Source organism: Calidris pugnax, unplaced genomic scaffold, assembly GCF_001431845.1.
Source record: "Calidris pugnax isolate Ruff unplaced genomic scaffold, ASM143184v1 scaffold280, whole genome shotgun sequence".
Lineage (NCBI taxonomy): Eukaryota > Metazoa > Chordata > Aves > Charadriiformes > Scolopacidae > Calidris > Calidris pugnax.
The window spans coordinates 1,881,016-1,884,522 of record NW_015091123.1 but is presented as its reverse complement, the minus strand read 5'-3'; positions in this window follow the sequence as shown (position 1 = coordinate 1,884,522).

Sequence of the window (3,507 nt, the reverse complement as noted above, 5' to 3'; positions counted from 1 at the left end):
GGGGGAAACACCCAGAAACCCCCCGTCGGGGGGTGCGGGAACATCGGCTGCCCCCACGTCTGTCTCCCAACCCCGCTGAAACGCTGGAACCTGCCATTTCAGCCCAGTTTGGGCTGTTCTCTCCTGTGCTTGTCGCCAGGGTTTACATAACCCTCTGCCACCTCCTTCCCACACGCGGGGAATTAAACTCCAGGAGAGGAATTATTGTGAAGGAATACGTTACCTCCATGGGTTCAGCCCCGGAGAAGGGACCCCCCCTCCCTCCTCCCTCCCAGACTTTGCCTCCTGTGCCACGCACGGCCTTTCAGTTTTTCCAATCAGCAGATAAAGGTATCGTTCTCTACCATGTCTCCGCAGCAGGAAACCTTTGTCCCAGGGCACAGAGCACTGGTGACAGAGCTGCTGAGGGTGTGTTAATTCAATTCTCCCCGAGCTGACTGCATTGCAGTGCTGCTGAGCCGGTGAGGGCTCAGGGCTGCTCCTCACTCCTCCTCAGAACGGCTCACCCCTTCTCCCTGGCAACTGCCAGGGGAGGGAAACGGCTGTTGAGAGCAAACAGGATGCCGTCAACAATACAGTTTTGTTCCTGGTGCAGTTCTTGCTGCTGAAACAAACACAGAAAACACCGTTGCAGCCAGACCCGCGCTCCCAGGCTCTCTGGAGCTGGCTGCTGGCTGCTGCTGTTCTCCCCATAAGCAGGGACGTGCTGCTGCTGATAACGCCACCTCCCCCCAAAAAAGCAGGGGGGCTGAGGCATCAGCACCCCCTTCGTGGCCACTTTTCTGGGGTGAGAGTGGCAAAAAGAGCAGTGAAGCCCACGGGCAGCGGGAGGGAGCCCTGCCCCGGGGGGTGCGGGGTTAGAGCTCGGCTGCGGTTCTGCCCCTTCCTGGGGGGCTCTGGAAAAGGGGTTGGTCCAGCAAAGGGGGGAGACCCCGCTGCTGGGAGGGGGGTGAAGCTGCCGCCGGCACCACGACCTGTCCTTTTCAGCCGTAGCAGGCAACGTGCCCTGATTGAGGAGCAGAAGGATTGCACTCTCTGCCCGAGCAGGACTTGCACCATCTCTTGCGACAACAAATCTCAGACGTTGGCTGGGTCCTGGGCGGAGGGAACCCAAACCTTTATTCCACCAGCCATGCCAACCAAATAACAAAACAAATGTGGCAACAGAGGGTGAAATGAGCTCTTTGGTAATTCCCTGGAGAGCCCAAACGTGGTGAGACTGTGGCCTGGACGTGGTGCTGACCCTCAGCTGGCCAGAGAGCGAAGTGGGGCAGGGTGGGCACACTGTAACCAGGGCTGGCTCTGCTCCCAAATAGGAGCTACGGGATCAAACGTGCAGCCGCCTCCAGCAGAGCCTTCCAGGATGGTTTCTGAGGTCAGCCATGCCCTGAGCACCAAGGAGAAATGCAGCAGAGGCTGTTCTATGTCCCAGCATCACTTGTTCTCTTCTTCCAAGCCCTCCGAGAGCAGAGTCTTTGCCCGTGGCAGAACATGGCATCAAGCACCGTGGCTCGTCCCGCTCCGCTGGGATTCAGCACCTCTTGACTTCTCTAGAATGCAGTAAGGTAGGTCTCTGTGGGTACTTACATTCCTTTCTTTCCTTTTTCATCTCCTTCAAAGCCTTTTACAGCCAAACCCCGCGGGAGCTGCCGCAGGAGCAGAAGGGCAGGACCCAGTAACTCTGGAAGCGAGTCCCCAGCCACCCCCCAGCACCAGGACTCGGCTCCCTGCCCCCCACCCAGCCTGCCTTCATGGTGGCTTTTGTTGCCCATACTCCTCCCTTTCCAAAAAAAACCACCAAACTTAAATGAAGTCATTACTGTATTAGGCTAATGCAGTGAACCCGCAGCAGTCTCTGGGGGAAGATTCCAGGGCTTTAGGGGCAGCATTTACCAAGACTTTACACCAGATGGTGAAAGGAGGAGGGGTGGACACCCCCCTCCTGGTTTAAAAACCCCCCGGTAGCAAGGCTGGTTGGGTGGAAATAAACTTAAATGAAGTCATTACTGTATTAGGCTAATGCAGTGAACCCGCAGCAGTCTCTGGGGGAAGATTCCAGGGCTTTAGGGGCAGCATTTACCAAGACTTTACACCAGATGGTAAAAGGAGGAGGGGTGGTTTACAAAGCCCCTGGTAGCAGGGCTGGTTGGGTGGAAACCGCCCCTTCCACGAGGATTTTCACCAAAAGAAACAACCCCAAAGCGGGGATTAATGGCTGGAGAAGCTGCTGACACTGCTGCCTTTGTCAGAGGCAGGGAAATGGGGTTGGCTGGGGCTGGGATGTTGTTTTTCTGTGTGATGTGGTGACAGCGTCGCTCTGTCCCTCCGCTCTGTCCCCACGAGCAGCCCCCGGCCTCATGGGGTGGATTTCACGCTGGATCCGAAGCAGGGACAGCTCGGGGGGGTGTCTGCTGCTCTCTGCCCGACAAGAAGACGGGATAAAATAGCATTTATCCCTCCCAGGACACTCAGCTCTTTCCTGGCTTCACCTCGCGGGGGGAGCGGTGTCTGCAGGCTGAGCACCACGTCATCCCAGACACAGCCAACGAGATGGAAAGGTCAGTCCCGTCCGGGAACGGTGGGGGATCTGCCGGGTGCCTTCAGGACATGGGCAGCCCCCAGGGCGCAGGGTCAGGGTGCTCCCAGCCTCAGCCACACGAAGACCCTTCCAGGTCCCATCCCAACCCCTTCAAGACCCCCTTCCAGACCTCCTTCCCTTCCAGATCCCTTCCCAACCTCTTCCAGACCTCCTTCCCTTCCAGAGCCCTTCCCAACCTCTTCCAGACCTCCTTCCCTTCCAGAGCCCTTCCCAACCTCTTCCAGACCTCCTTCCCTTCCAGAGCCCTTCCCAACCTCTTCCAGACCTCCTTCCCTTCCAGAGCCCTTCCCAACCTCTTCCAGACCTCCTTCCCTTCCAGAGCCCTTCCCAACCTCTTCCAGACCTCCTTCCCTTCCAGAGCCCTTCCCAACCTCTTCCAGACCTCCTTCCCTTCCAGAGCCCTTCCCAACCTCTTCCAGACCTCCTTCCCTTCCAGAGCCCTTCCCAACCCCTTCTAGATCTTCTTCCAGATCCCTTCCCAGCCCCTTCCAGATCCCTTCCCAGCCCCTTCCAGATCTTCTTCCCTTCCAGATCCCTTCCCAACCCCTTCCAGACCCTGGCCACCAGCCCTGCAGCCAGGGCTGAAGGCTCCTGGGGCATCTGCACCACCTGGGAGGCGATGGGGGACCCTCTCCCCCCCTACCCCCAAACAGGGATGCTCGGAGGTGACCTGTTGCCTTCATCCCTGACCCCCAGCCGCTGAGGCAGCTTTGGTTACGGGCAGGTCTGAGTTACACAACCTTGCCCACAGCTTCTTTTTTTAAAGAAAGGAGACCTTGAGATGTCTTAATTACAAAATAACATTTAAAAGCTGTCAGGGTTTATTGTCTCGTCACACACGGTCACGAGTCACTTCACATGTTGTAACCAGGAGGTTAAGATTGGGCCGAGCCGTTCCCGTCCCCTCC